Source organism: Gorilla gorilla, chromosome 1 (assembly GCF_029281585.2).
Source record: "Gorilla gorilla gorilla isolate KB3781 chromosome 1, NHGRI_mGorGor1-v2.1_pri, whole genome shotgun sequence".
Lineage (NCBI taxonomy): Eukaryota > Metazoa > Chordata > Mammalia > Primates > Hominidae > Gorilla > Gorilla gorilla.
In genome coordinates this window covers 173,199,473-173,215,322 of record NC_073224.2, presented here as the reverse complement: position 1 = coordinate 173,215,322, position 15,850 = coordinate 173,199,473, and positions in this window count along the sequence as shown.

Below are 15,850 nucleotides of genomic sequence, written 5' to 3'. Positions count from 1 at the left end.
TTTTAAAGTTATCATTATGTGCATTGCACTGTGCTACATAACTCCCAGCTGCATAGATAATAGCAAACACAGTTCAACCCCTGAGGAACTACGATCCTATAGGGGTGAAAAGAGAAGTACACAAGTGACCACAGTATAGGCTCAAATATGTTGTCATAAGAAAAATCCAGAATATATTTATCCAATTAATGGAATCATGGAAGCCCTCATGAAAGGAAAGAAAATTTAAGCTAGACTGTGAAGGAGAGATTAGAATTTCAACAGGCAGAAGATTACAGGAAGCCTAGGCTGGATAAAACAATGTTCACGAAGTGAACATGAAACAGTGTTCATGAAGATAAGTGGTTAGAACTAAGATTAAAAGGAAGATGGCCGAATAGGAACAGCTCTGGTCTACAGCTCCCAGCATGAGCGACGCAGAAGATGGGTGATTTCTGCATTTCCATCTGAGGTACCAGGTTCATCTCACTAGGGAGTGCCAGACAGTGTGTGCAGGACAGTGGCTGCAGCGTACTGGGTGCGAGGCTAAGCAGGGCGAGGCATTGCCTCACTCGGGAAGCGCAAGGGGTCAGGGAGTTCCCTTTCCTAGTCAAAGAAAGGGGTGACAGATGGTACCTGGAAAATCGGGTCACTCCCACCCTAATACTGCGCTTTTCCAATGGGCTTAAAAAAACGGCATGCCAGGAGATTATATCCCGCACCTGGCTCAGAGGGTCCTATGCCCACGGAGTCTCACTGATTGCTAACACAGCAGGCTGAGATCAAATTGCAAGGCAGCAGCGAGGCTGGGGGAGGGGCGCCTGCCATTGCCCAGGCTTGATTAGGTAAACAAAGCAGCCGGGAAGCTCGAACTCGGTGGAGCCCACCACAACTCAAGAAGGCCTGCCTGCCTCTGTAGGCTCCAACTCTGGGGGCAGGGCACAGACAAACAAAAAGATAGCAGTAACCTCTGCAGACTTAAATGTCCCTGTCTGACAGCTATGAAGAGAGTAGTGGTTCTCCCAGCATGCAGCTGGAGATCTGAGAGCGGGCAGACTGCCTCCTCAAGTGGGTCCCTGACCCCCAAGCAGCCTAACTGGAAGGCACCCCCCAGTAGGGGCAGATTGACACCTCACATGGTCGGGTACTTCTCTGAAACAAAACTTTCAGAGGAACGATCAGGCAGCAGCATTTGCAGATCACCAATATCCACTGTTCTACAGCCACCGCTGTTCTACAGCCACCACTGTTCTGCAGCCACCGCTGCTGATACCCAGGAAAAACAGGGTCTGGAGTGGACCTCTAGCAAACTCCAACAGACCTGCAGGTGAGGGTCCTGTCTGTTAGAAGGAAAACTAACAAACAGAAAGGACATCCACACCAAAAACCCATCTGTACATCACCATCATCAAAGACCAAAAGTAGACAAAACCACAAAGATGGGGAAAAAACAGAGCAGAAAAACTGGAAACTCTAAAAAGCAGAGTGCCTCTCCTCCTCCAAAGGACCGCAGCTCCTCACCGGCAATGGAACAAAGCTGGATGGAGAATGACTTTGACGAGTTGAGAGAAGGCTTCAGAAAATCAAACTACTCTGACCTAAAGGAGGAAATTCAAACCAATGGCAAATAACTTAAAAACTTTGAAAAAAAAGTTAGATGAACGGATACCTAGAATAACCAATGCAGAGAAGTCCTTAAAGGAGCTGGTGGAGCTGAAAGGCAAGGCTCGAGAACTATGTGAAGAATGCAGAAGCCTCAGGAGCCAATGCGATCAACTGGAAGAAAGGGTATCAGTGATGGAAGACAAAATGAATGAAATGAAGCGAGAGGGAAGTTTAGAGAAAAAAGAATAAAAAGAAATGAACAAAGCCTCCAAGAAATATGGGACTATGTGAAAAGACCAAATTTACGTCTGATTGGTGTACCTGAAAGTGAGAGGGAGAATGGAACCAAGCTGGAAAAAACTCTGCAGGATATTATCCAGGAGAGCGTCCCCAATCTACCAAGGCAGGCCAACATTCAGATTCAGGAAATACAGAGAATGCCACAAAGATACTCCTCGAGAAGAGCAACTCCAAGACACATAATTGTCAGATTCACCAAAGTTGAAATGAAGGAAAAAACGTTAAGGGCAGCCAGAGAGAAAGGTCGGGTTACCCACAAAGGGAAGCCCATCAGACTAACAGCGGATCTCTCGGCAGAAACTCTACAAGCCAGAAGAGAGTGGGGGCCAATATTCAACATTCTTAAAGAAAAGAATTTTCAACCCAGAATTTCATATCCAGCCAAACTAAGCTTCATAAGTGAAGGAGAAATAAAATCCTTTACAGACAAGCAAATGCTGAGAGATTTTGTCACCACCAGGCCTGCCCTAAAAGAGCTCCTGAAGGAAATGCTAAACATGGAAAGGAACAACCAGTACCAGCCACTGCAAAAACATGCCAAAATGTAAAGACCATCAAGGCTAGGAAGAAACTGCATCAACTAACGAACAAAATAACCAGCTAACATCATAATGACAGGACCAAATTCACACATAACAATATTAACTTTAAATGTAAATGGACTAAATGCTCCAATTAAAAGACACAGACTGGAAAATTGGATAAAGAGTCAAGACCCATCAGTGTGCTGTATTCAGGAAACCCATCTCACATGCAGAGACACACATAGGCTCAAAATAAAGGGATGGAGGAAGATCTACCAAGCAAATGGAAAACAAAAAAAGACAGGGGTTGCAATCCTAGTCTCTGATAAAACAGACTTTAAACCAAAAAAGATCAAAAGAGACAAGGAAGGCCATTACATAGTGGTAAAGGGACCAATTCAACAAGAAGAGCTAACTATCCTAAATATATATGCACCCAATACAGGAGCACCCAGATTTATAAAGCAAGTCCTTAGTGACCTACAAAGAGACTTAGACTCCCACACAATAATAATGGGAGACTTTAACACCCCACTGACAACATTAGACAGATCAACGAGACAGAAAGTTAACAAGGATACCCAGGAATTGAACTCAGCTCTGCACCAAGCAGACCTAACAGACATCTACAGAACTCTCCACCCTAAATCAACAGAATATACATTTTTTTCAGCACCACACCACACCTATTCCAAAATTGACCACATAGTTGGAAGTAAAGCACTCCTCAGCAAATGTAAAAGAACAGAAATTATAGCAAACTGTCTCTCAGACCACAGTGCAATCAAACTAGAACTAAGAAACTCACTCAAAACCGCTTAACTACATGGAAACTGAACAACCAGCTCCTGAATGACTACTGGGTACATAACGAAATGAAGGCAGAAATAAAGATGTTCTTTGAAACCAACGAGAACAAAGACACAACATACCAGAATCTCTGGGACACATTCAAAGCAGTGTGTAGAGGGAAATTTATAGCACTAAATGCCCACAAGAGAAAGCAGGAAAGATCCAAAATTGACACCCTAACATCACAATTAAAAGAACTAGAAAAGCAAGAGCAAACACATTCAAAAGCTAGCAGAAGGCAAGAAATAACTAAAATCAAAGCAGAACTGAAGGAAACAGAGACATAAAAAACCCTTCAAAAAAATTAATCAATCCAGGAGCTGGTTTTTTGAAAAGATCAACAAAACTGATAGACCGCTAGCAAGACTAATAAAGAAGAAAAGAGAAAAGAATCAAATAGATGCAATAAAAAATGATAAAGGGGATATCATCAACGATCCCACAGAAATACAAACTACCATCAGAGAATACTACAAACACCACTGCGCAAATAAACTAGAAAATCTAGAAGAAATTGATAAATTCCTCGACACATACACCCTCCCAAGACTAAACCAGGAAGAAGTTGAATCTCTGAATAGACCAATAACAGGATCTGAAACTGTGGCAATAATCAATAGCTTACCAACCAAAAAAAGTCCAGGACCAGATGGATTCACAGCCGAATTCTACCAGAGGTACAAGGAGGAGCTGGTACCACTCCTTCTGAAACTATTCCAATCAATAGAAAAAGAGGAAATCCTCCCTAACTCATTTTATGAGGCCAGCATCTTCCTGATACCAAAGCCGGGCAGAGACACAACCAAAAAACGGAATTTTAGACCAATATCCTTGATGAACATTGATGCAAAAATCCTCAATAAAATACTGGCAAACTGAATCCAGCAGCACATCAAAAAGCTTATCCACCATGATCAAGTGGGCTTCATCCCTGGGATGCAAGGCTGGTTCAACATATGCAAATCAATAAATGTAGTCCAGCATATAAACAGAACCAAAGACAAAAACCACATGATTTTCTCAATAGACGCAGAAAAGGCCTTTGATAAAATTCAACCACCCTTCATGCTACAAACTCTCAATAAATTAGCTATTGATGGGATGTATCTCAAAATAATAAGAGCTATCTGTGACAAACCCACAGCCAATATCATACTGAATGGGCACAAACTGGAAGCATTCCCTTTGAAAACTGGCACAAGACAGGGATGCCCTCTCTCACCACTCCTATTCAACATAGCATTGGAAGTTCTGACCAGGGCAATTAGGCAGGAGAAGGAAATGAAGGGCATTCAATTAGGAAAAGAGGAAGTCAAATTGTCCCTGTTTGCAGATGACATGATTGTATATCTAGAAAACCCCATTGTCTCAGCCCAAAATCTCCTTCAGCTGATAAGCAACTTCAGCAAAGTCTCAGGATACAAAATCAATGTACAAAAATCAGAAGCATTCTTATACACAAATAACAGACAAACGGAGAGCCAAATCATGAGTGAACTACCATTCACAATTGCTTCAAAGAGAATAAAATACCTAGGAATCCAACTTACAAGGGATGTGAAGGACCTCTTCAAGGAGAACTACAAACCACTGCTCAATGAAATAAAAGAGGATACAAACAAATGGAAGAACATTCCATGCTCATGGGTAGGAAGAATCAATATCGTGAAAATGGCCATACTGCCCAAGGTAATTTATAGATTCAATGCCTTCCCCATCAAGCTACCAATGACTTTCCTCACAGAATTGGAAAAAACTACTTTAAAGTTCATATGGAACCAAAAAAAGAGCCCACATCACCAAGTCAATCCTAAGCCAAAAGGACAAAGCAAGAGGCATCACGCTACCTGACTTCAAACTATACTACAAGGCTACAGTAACCAAAACAGCATGGTACTGCTACCAAAACAGAGATATAGATCAATGGAACAGAACAGAGCCCTCAGAAACAATGACACATATCTACAACCATCTGATCTTTGACAAACCTGACAAAAACAAGCAATTGGGAAAGGATTCCCTATTTAATAAATGGCGCTGGGAAAACTGGCTAGCCATATAGAGAAAGCTGAAACTGGATCCTTTCCTTACACCTTATACAAAAATTAATTCAAGATGGATTAAAGACTTAAATGTTAGACCTAAAACCATAAAAACCCTAGAAGAAAACCTAGGCAATACCATTCAGGACATAGGCATGGGCAAGGACTTCATGTCTAGAACACCAAAAGCAATGGCAACAAAAGACAAAATTGACAAATGGGATCTAATTAAACTAAAGAGCTTCTGCACAGCAAAAGAAACTACCATCAGAGTGAACAAGCAACCTACAGAATGGGAGAAAATTTTCGCAACCTACTCATCTGACAAAGGGCTAATATCCACAATCTACAATGAACTCAAACAAATTTACAAGAAAAAAACAAACATCCCCATCAAAAAGTGGGCAAAGGATATGAACAGACACTTCTCAAAAGAAGACATTTATGCAGCCAAAAAACACACGAAAAAATGCACATCATCACTGGCCATCAGAGAAATGCAAATCAAAACCACAATGAGATACCATCTCACACCAGTTAGAATGGCAATCATTAAAAAGTCAGGAAACAACAGGTGCTGGAGAGGATGTGGAGAAATAGGAACACTTTTACACTGTTGGTGGGACTGTAAACTAGTTCAACCATTGTGGAAGTCAGTGTGGCAATTCCTCAGGGATCTAGAACTAGAAATACCATTTGACCCAGCCATCCCATTACTGGGTATATACCCAAAGGAGTATAAATCATGCTGCTATAAAGACACATGCACACGTATGTTTATTGTGGCACTATTCACAATAGCAAAGACTTGGAACAAACCGAAATGTCCAACAATGATAGACTGGATTAAGAAAATGTGGCACATACACACCATGGAATACTATGCAGCCATAAAAAATGATGAGTTTATGTCCTTTGTAGGGACATGGACGAAACTGGAAACCATCATTCTCAGCAAACCATCGCCAAGGACAAAAAACCAAACACTGCATGTTCTCACTCATAGGTGGGAATTGAACAATGAGAACACATGGACACAGGAAGGGGAACATCACACTCTGGGGACAGTTGTGGGGTGGGGGGAAGGGGGAGGGATAGCATTAGGAGTTATATGTAATGCTAAATGATGAGTTAATGAGTGCAGCACACCAACATGGCACATGTATACATATGTAACAAACCTGCACATTGTGCACATGTACCCTAAAACTTAAAGTATAATAATAATAATAAAATTTTTTAAAAAAGAACTAAGATTAGAAGAATACTTTGTGAGTGTCTGGGTAAGAAAATGAGTAATCATTAAAGGTTTTTCATTAGGCTAACAGTATAAGTGAACGGACGCTCTAAGAAAATGAATATGTTGGAAAAGAACAGAAAGACTCTTTGGGGAGGTGAGAGGTAATAGAGGCTGGAAGAGGCAGTGGCATTGGAAATGGAAAGGAGAGGACAGTTGTATGAGACACTATGGGGCAAGGTCTACATGAGTAGGCAAGGGGAAAGAGGAGTCAGAAGTGACCCCAACACAATATGAAGACAGTTGAAAGTTTCGAGCTCTGGACATTTGCAGACGTAGGTCTGAGTCCTGCTGTCCCAGGCACAAGTTAAGTGACCTCAAATAAATTACTAATCTCACTAAGCCACAGCTTCTTCATTGCAAAGGAATGATAACACTGGTACCTACCTCATAGGATTTTGGTGAGAATCAAATACACATGTTTGCTAAACTCTTAACATCATAATTCCTAAAAGAAAGCTCTCAATACAGTAGCTCTTAAGATTGCCGTTGAAAGTTTCAGTATGGGTCACTAGTTCAATGGGCCTATTAACAAACATAAGGAAGTCAGCAGAGTTTGAGGAATAAAATATGAAGTTTGATTTTGCACTTGTTGAATTTAAGTTAATGATGGGATTAGCCTCCGGCAGCTGAGAACATGGGGCTGGAGCTGAGCTACGACATCAAGGTGAGAGATTTAGACTTGGCAGTCATCCACATTGAGACCTAACATCCTCCTGCTTTATAAAATATTCATTAGCAGAATCTTCAGCAAGTATAGTGAGTACTAACAGCAAATTACTAAAAATTCAGTTAACTCTGGGAACATCAACCAGAAACCACCCCTCAAAAATTAATAGGAAATTTTTTTTCCAAAACTAAAATGAAATGATGTCTTCTTTTCTTCATTAAAAAAATTCCTAGATGATCCATTTATGTTGTCAGACATCATAAAAAATGTAAGGGTTCTCTCAAAAATACATTAGCATCTTGAATGGAGGTGTCAGTGCTGTCATCTGCTGTCATTGTTAATAAAATGGCTTTAAAGAAAATACATAATAGGAGGTTCTTCCAACAGAGTCCAACAGATTATATTTCAGGAAATTAAGTGCTAGTTCAACTCCTTTATTTAAAAAAAACTCTTAAGAATTATCCAGTATATGGGAATGATTTTAAAAACAACAACGGTTGAGAAATTAGAGCTTGTAAATGTAGCCATCCTAGAGAATGAACACACTCTTTGTTGGGACCATCATTTGACCTGTATTTCTAGATATTACTCAAAAATATATTAAGAAAACTCAATATTAAATAGTTATTCATAATTTACTATGCATTTTGCTCCCAAAATTCTTCTAAAGGAGTGGCCTGCGCCCATTACCTCTGATTTTCTCTGCCACTTCTTTCTATGCTACTTTCACCTTCTGCAATCTAGTTCTCATCCCCACTAATGTGTTACTTTCACAAGCAGTCAAAGTGGTCCCCCAGGCCAATCTGCAAAACATTTCTCCAGTTGCATCCACCTCAGCTATCTTCTGAATTCATTTCTTTTGAATCACATTGTAATATAGATGGTTAGGTTTTGGTCGCTTTCTTTTTTTTTTTTTTTTAGCATAAGTTTGACAAAAATCTCCTTTAGCTGCCACCCTTACTAGCTGTGTGTGACTTTGGTTTGCGGCGGCTAGTGTCTTGAGCCTTAGTTTCCACAAAGGTAAAGATGATTATGATTACTACTTATGTTCTTGTCATGACGACTAAAAGGGAAAGTATGCATGGAATATCTGACCCACAGTAGATGCTTACTCTCAACCTCTAATTTTTTCCTGCAGAAACTCTTTTCTAAAAAATTGAACAGATATTTTTGCAATTTCTGCTCACTACCCTAATGTAATACCCTAGATTACATTTTTTCTTTTATCACCTTTAATCATCTGCTGCTGCCTTCTTTGAATGACAATTTCTTCTCAAGTTCACATTTATTATACAGTCCTGTACATCTCCAAATTTAGCTTCTCGTGGCTGATGTCTACCTGTTTTTAAATTTGTTTCATTCAGATGTCTTAACTCTCACTTCAGTACTTTCTTGATTCCTTTGAACATTTCTGTTTACTGCCACCTATTTTATCCTGTTAATTCTCATTTGAATTTATATATTCCTCTAGTATGTTCACACAGAATAAACATACTAAAGGTTTATTTAGACATATATATTATCTGTTTAAAGTCTCCTGTAATCTCTTCTTAATTTCTTTCCTTGCCAATTTGAGTACACTTTTGTTTTTTAATTTTAGTGCAGGATATAATTTGAGACTTGTGGTTTTCCACCCACCCACCAGGCTATTTCCCCACCTAGCAAGGCAAGGAACCAGTATAACCAGTATGGGAAGCACTAAGCTTCACTTTACATTTGTGATCAGAAAAGTTGCCCACGGATGATGATGAGGGTGAATCATCTAACTATTAAAAGGACAGAATATCCAGCCCGATTTGTTTAGGGGTTGCTGGGAAATAGTTTTTTAAATTCCTATGAAAAATATCAAGTTTAAAGACTCATAATTTCGTGTTGAAACTAAAGGAAAATAAACTGTATGTTGTTGGTTAATTATATAATTATATTTATTTTTTTCCTTTAAGGAAATGTGTTATATAACAAGAACTTTGGTAGGACAGGTGTAATAATTTTTTAAAAATATATAGTTAAATTGCTTGCTTGCATCCCAATTCACAAGCACAAGTAAAAGCCATTTAAGGGCCCAATCATTTAAAGAAGAAATAGTATCAATCTTAAACACTCGGAGATTAAAGAAAGAAGGACCACTTTCCAACTCATTTTATGGAGCTAGCTTAACCCTGATAGCAAAATCACTGAAGTATATTACAGAAAAAACATAAATGTTACTTAAAAATTTATTAACATGATATTATAAAAAACATAAATGTTGTTTATGAAAATATATGCTAAGCAAAATGCTAACAAAGTGCAGTGGTATATAAAAAAGAGAATACATTATTGATAACTGGAAATATTTTTACAATTCATTTGTGTGCAAATAAGTAAAACTTCACTTAAAAGTCATGCACTTTGTTGTATGTGTATTATACTCCAGTGAATTTTTTTAAGTCACGAGGCTAAAGATTCTATTACAGCTTTTTTCTTCCAGATTTTTAAAGAACAAATAATGCCTTCATTCTGTAAAGCTAGAATAATCTTTATTGACAAAACATATAGATCAGTTTTATTTATGAACACAGATACAAAAATTCTAAATAAAATATTAAATGCAATGCTTCTGAGTATTAGAGAATGCTATACTGTGATGAAATGGATTTATTCTGAGAATATAGAGACATTTCAACATAAGAAAGATTATCAACAGAACTCTTCACATTTACTAAAGAGAAAAATACCATATGATAAAATTAATTGTGTATTTTATGAAATTTAGAAGAATTTCTAACAAAATAAGTCCTTCAGCAATATGTAATAGGATAATGCTTTTAAGATAATTACAAATATTATATATACATGTATAATATAGATTAATTCATTATTTATTATTTTATTTATTCATATTTCAACCAACAAATGTCATACTGAGTAGTGAATGCTAAAGCCATTTCCATTACAATTACGAACATGGGAGAGATGTTTGCTGTTGTTATTATCATTTAGATCAGGGGTGTCCAATCTTTCAGCTTCCCTGGGCCGCACTGGAAGAAGAGGAATTGTCTTGGGCCACACATAAAATACACTAACACTAACAATAGCTGACGAGCTAAAAAAAAAAAACACACACACACAGACAAAACAACAACCAAAAAAAAGCTCATAATGTTTTAAGAAAGTTTACTAATTTGTGTTGGGCAGTATTCAAAACCATCCTGGACCTCATACAGCCCACAGGCCACAGATTGGACGAGCTTGATTTACGTTTTTTTAGTGATCACCTTCCCTGTGAGGCCTTCCCTGGCCACCCTGCTTAAAACTCAATTCCCTTTATCCCACCACCCAAGCTTTCCTATCCCCCTTCCATGGTTTATTTTCTTCTCAGCATCAATAATAATCTAATATTACTCCTGTTTACATGTGCCATCCATTATAATATGCACTTTTTCTGTTCTACTCACAGCTTTATTCTTACTACCCAGAACCATGCCTCGCACATTACTCTCTCAATAAATAATTATTGAATAATGAGTAAGGTAATAAGTCAAGAATATGAAACAATCAGCTTAAATCCTATAAAAGAAGAGACAGAAGTATCTTTTCATTGTAGATGATAATATTGCATACCTCAAAAATCCAAAATGAATTAGTCAAGCAGCTATTAAACTTAATAAAATTACTTGACAAGGTGCTTGGAGATAAGATAATGTTTTAAAAATCAAGATTTTTTCTTTGCACTGCAACAAGTAATTAGAAATGAACATGGAAGAAATTTCTCATTCATAGTGGCAAAAAATTCTGGTGTAAGTTTAAATTAAAAGGTATAATACCCATATAAATAAAATTATTTAAATATTTAAAATAAACTATGTTATTATAGTAATATATTATAAATAGGAATTCTTAACATCATAGAATGTAAATGTTTCCTACATTTGTATGTATGTAATGCAATTCAAATCATAATTCCAATGAGTTTTTTTAGTACAGAATAACAAATTCATATGGAATCATATGTCTCATAGTAGTCATAAAAATTATTTCTAGAAAAACTATAGAGATGGGCAACTTTTCTTACTAGATATTAAAATTTACCGCAAAGCTACTACAGTCAAAATAGGATAGAGTTAACCCAGGGTAAATAGATCAGTGAACAGAATAAACAGACTATAATAGTTCAAAGTATAAAGGAAACAACATATGACTAAAGTGACGTGACATTTTTACGGGAAAAAGATAATTCATTTAATAAATGATCCAGGCAATATTTGCTATCCATCTGGAGAAAATTAAAATTAACCACTTCATGCTATGCAAAAGTAAATGTAGGATGAATTAGATATAAATTCAAAGGATAAACAGTAAAATTACTACAATGAAACTTAGGAGAAGTCTTGTGCAACCTCACGGAAAGGGAGATCTTCCTAAGCAAAGCAGGAAATTCAGAAACTGTAAAAGAAAAAGACGGACATTGTATGTCAAAGGACATCCTAAATGAAGTAAAGACATAAAAGACTAGGAGAAAATATTTTACCTGGAGAGCAGTCAAAAAGTTAGTATTCTTAATATAAAAAGCTTTGAAATTTGATAAGAAAAATACATAGAAAAATGGGAAAATCATATGGACAGATTAATTTATACAAGAGAAAATACAAGTGGCCGATAAATACAAAAGGTGATCACTCCATAGTCAAGTGAATGCAAATCAAACCAAAAATTATGTTTAATATGTCACCTAATTTCATCAAATTTTTGCAAGTGTAATGACATCATAGACAGGTGAGAATATAGGCTCTCTTATAAATTTCTAGTGGAAATGTGAATTAATGCACGCTTTTTAGATGGTCATCTCTTGTTATATGTTTAAATTTAAAATACATATATTGAGATGTTATTGAAATATATGAAGATATATTAAATAAAACAACCACAATGAGATGTAGGACACTGTGTGTAATCCATTTTGGTGTAAAATAGGATGATAGATTCAGTAGATACTGTATTAGGTAGGTTTACTACCTTAAAAATAGGCTCAAACATAAAACAACTCAAAGGCTATTGCTTGTTAAATTAAGCAAGAGGGTGGGGATTTTATGGACTAGTCTTGGAAGTGGCACATATCACTACTACTCACATTTAGTTGACTGGAACTCAGTCACATGACCAAACATAACCACAAAGGAGGCTGAGAAATGTAGTCTAGCTGTGTGCCCAAGAGGAAGAGAAGAAGAAATTTTCGGTGGACAGTTAAAAGTCTATGCTATAGAGATAGATCCACTAGATAGATTACATAGATACATAGATTACGTAGATAGATAGATTACATAGATAGATAGATATGTAGATAGATTACATAGATAGATAGATAGACATAGATAGATAGATATAGATGATAGATAGATGATAGATAGATAGATAGATAGATAGATAGATAGATAGATGATAGATAGATAAATAAATAGACCTGTCTAGCTGTATTTGCAGTTACACTACATGAATTCACTATAAATATGATTTTTACTTCTGGCAGAAGTTATAAGAAACTCTTAATAAGGGTTATATTATTACTTTAGAACCAAATAAAGGAGAATTAGGCTTTTGATTTATTTTATGCTCCTGTGGACTCTTTGCATTTCCTAACCTTATGCATATATTCTCTTTTTTTCCCCTGCAAAAAAAGTGGTTACAGGATTTATTGAGAGACAAGGTTCCATTTTTCTTCTTTGTTTCTCCATGTACTTAAATTATATAAATACATTTATAATAGCTAATAAATATAAATAAGAATATAGTAAATAAATAATAAAAATATAATGCAAATATGTATTTACTGCTTTCCCCAGCAACCTGGTAAGCTATAGACTGACACAGAAATAAGTGTCAGTACATCAGGATATATGAAGAAAGTTGTTTATTGCATCTTTATTTGTAATGGCAAATACTGAAAACAATCTGAATATCTATTGATGTAATAAAAAAATGTGGCAATACATACTATAGAATAGCAGTCCTCAAATGTTTTAGTCTCAGAACTCCTTTGCACTCTTAAAAAATTATTAAGAACTTCAAAGAACTTTTGTTTATGTGGGTCGAATCTATGAATTTTATTGCATTGAAATTTGAAAGAAATTTAAATTTATTAACCCATTTAAAAATAAATCCACCATGTTAACACAAATAACATATTTTATAAAAACTTGGCCAGGCATGATGGCTCATGCCTGTAATACCAGCACTTTGGGAGGCCAAGGCGGGCGGATCACTTGAGATCAGGAGTTCAAGACCAGCCTGGCCAACATGGTTAAACGCCATCCCTGCTAAAAATACAAAAATTAGCCAGGCCTTGTGGCATATGCCTGTAATCCCAGCTACTAGGGAGGCTGAGGCAGGAGAATCACTTGAACCCCATTGCAGTGAGCTGAGGTCATGCCACTGCACTCCAGCCTGGGCAACAGAGTGAGACTCCATCTCCAAAAAAAAACAACAACAGCAGCAATCACAACAACAACAAAAAACTACTTATATTTCACCAAAAAAAAAAAAACAATTTGGTAAGAAGATTTGCATTGTTTCAGATTTTTGTAAATCTCTAATGGCTGGCTTAGTAAAGACAGCTTGATTCTCATTCCAGTTTCTGCATTTGATCTGTTGCTGCGTGTGGTATTTGTTGACACACATGAAGGAAATCCAGCCTCATATAGATATTTACTTGGAAAGGGAAGATTATTTTAATAACGTTTTCAGATAGTTTTTAAATTCTTTTTTTAATATATCCCCAAACTCAACAAGCAGTTATTTATTATAGTTAGGTTGCCATGTAAATCTGAAGTCATATCAATGAACCATTTGTACTGTTAGATTAAAACTTTTATTTTGCGCTTTGAGTGGATATTTTACCCATTCATTATTTTATAATATCATGCATTGATCATTTGGAAAATATTGTTTTTAAGTTATGCATATCTTCCAAATGTTGACACACAATGTCAAAAAATCAAATTCATTAATATCATCACTGATGCTGATGGTAGGGGATGAGTTTCCCAAAATTTCTCGAAAACTTAAATGTTATCATCAGCAACAAATACTGTCAGTTGTTTTCCTTGAAGTGAAAGTTTCACTTCATTCACTTTTCAAATCTTATTTCAATTCAAGTCCCAAAACCTGAATAACCAAATTTTCACTCTTTCTTTAAAAAAAAAGAAAAAAACAGTGCATCATGGAAAAAGCAGCTCACAATTTAATTACATAAATTTTAAGTTTTCAATTTAAATATATAAATGCTTATCTTTGAGGCAGCCATCATACTTCAGTATGCTGCAGAAATGCTTCATCCAGTCTTCCCATACATCACCCAGAATATTGAAAAGACATGTACTCAAGGGTTGAGATTAATGGAATTTTTACTGCTTAATCAAGGATATTCTTCAGTGAAACTGACTTGCTTTTTTTATTATTATTATTATACTTTAAGTTTTAGGGTACATGTGCACAATGTGCAGGTTTGTTGCATATGTATACATGTGCCATGTTGGTGTGCTGCACCCAGTAACTCGTCATTTAACATTAGATATATCTCCAAATGCTATCCCTCCCCCCTCCCCCCACCCCACAACAGGCCCCGGTGTGTGATGTTCCCCTTCCTGTGTCCAAGTGTTCTTATTGTTCAATTGCCACCTATGAGTGAGAACATGCAGTGTTTGGTTTTTTGTCCTTGCCATAGTTTGCTGAGAATGATGGTTTCCAGCTTCATCCATGTCCCCACAAAGGACACGAATTCATCCTTTTTTATGGCTGCATAGTATTCTGTGGTGTATATGTGCCACATTTTCTTAATCCAGTCTATCATTGTTGGACATTTTGGGTGGTTCCAAGTCTTTGCTATTGTGAATAGTGCTGCAATAAACATACGTGTGCATGTGTCTTTATAGCAGCATGATTTATAATCCTTTGGGTATATACCCAGTAATGGGATGGCTGGGTCAAATGGTATTTCTAGTTCTAGATCCCTAAGGAATCGCCACACTGACTTCCACAATGGTTGAACTAGTTCTACAATGAACTCCAACAAATTTACAAGAAAAAACAAACAATCCCATCAAAAAGTGGGCGAAGGATATGAACAGACACTTCTCAAAAGAAGACATTTATGCAGCCAAAAGACACATGAAAAAATGCTCATCATCACTGGCCATCAGAGAAATGCAAATCAAAACCACAATGAGATACTATCTCACACCTGTTAGAATGGCGATCATTAAAAGGCAAGAAACGACAGGTGCTGGAGAGGATGTGGAGAAATAGGAACACTTTTACACTGTTGGTGAAACTGACTTGCTTTCAAAAGTCAGAGCGCCTGGTAATAAAGAATATTTTGACTACTAGTACAGGTTGGTATAACTGTCTTGAATCACTAAGCAGCCTAAGTTTGGATCCAGTAAGACCATCCACTAACCTGTGTGACTTAGGGCACATTTACTTACTTCTACTTAGCCTCAGTTTCCTCATCTGCAAAATGGTGGCAAAGTACTTTCACACTCTCATACGTTTCCTGCAACAAATGTGTGAAGGAAAGTGTTTAAATTCCATGCATAAGGCCTTGACA